General features: G+C 33.0%; 1 non-coding gene across 1 annotated transcript; it reads left to right on the forward strand.

Annotated features, from left to right (window-relative positions):
- Positions 1 to 238: 238 nt before the first annotated feature.
- Positions 239 to 310, forward strand: Trnat-ugu (transfer RNA threonine (anticodon UGU)). The gene has a single exon. It is a non-coding gene; the product is annotated as a tRNA-Thr (tRNA).
- The last annotated feature ends 275 nt before the right edge of the window (positions 311 to 585 follow it).

Raw genomic sequence — 585 nt, forward strand, 5'->3', positions numbered from 1 at the left:
TTGTAGTCACACGTGTTACTAATGAAGTTAGATTACATTATTGATAGACAGGCCAAAAGTCAGAAAAAAGTGTCATTTTTTCCGTCATTGACTAGACGAGTTTTTATGAAAGATTTTTTGTATGCTTGTTTTGACATCAAGGCCATTTTTTGCTTTTCCTTGGCCAGAAGCGAATGACGCAGTTAACAAATTTTTGGTTTTATTTATCTACTCGTATTTGATTGTGTATTACAGACAAGCCTCTATAGCTCAGCGGCAGAGCACTGGTCTTGTAAACCAGGGGTCCTGAGTTCAATCCTCAGTGGAGGCAATTTTTTGTGGTTACAAAATGTGATACGTTTACAGTCCATGAAGTAAGGAGGAATAATTAAATAAATAATTTACTTCGGTATTAGTTAAATACCAAGTATGCAGAAGAAACAGCAGAAGCATCTGGAGGAAGAAAACAAACAGAAAAATAAATACATAAAAGGGTAAAAGAAAAGGAAAAAACATTGAAAATAAATTAAACAGTTAGTTAATACGGAAAACAAGAATTAAAAGAATATTCGCTTCGAATGAAATATGTGTTTAAAAAGTCTCGAA

This window comes from Artemia franciscana, chromosome 12 (genome assembly GCF_032884065.1).
Source record: "Artemia franciscana chromosome 12, ASM3288406v1, whole genome shotgun sequence".
NCBI classification, from domain to species: domain Eukaryota; kingdom Metazoa; phylum Arthropoda; class Branchiopoda; order Anostraca; family Artemiidae; genus Artemia; species Artemia franciscana.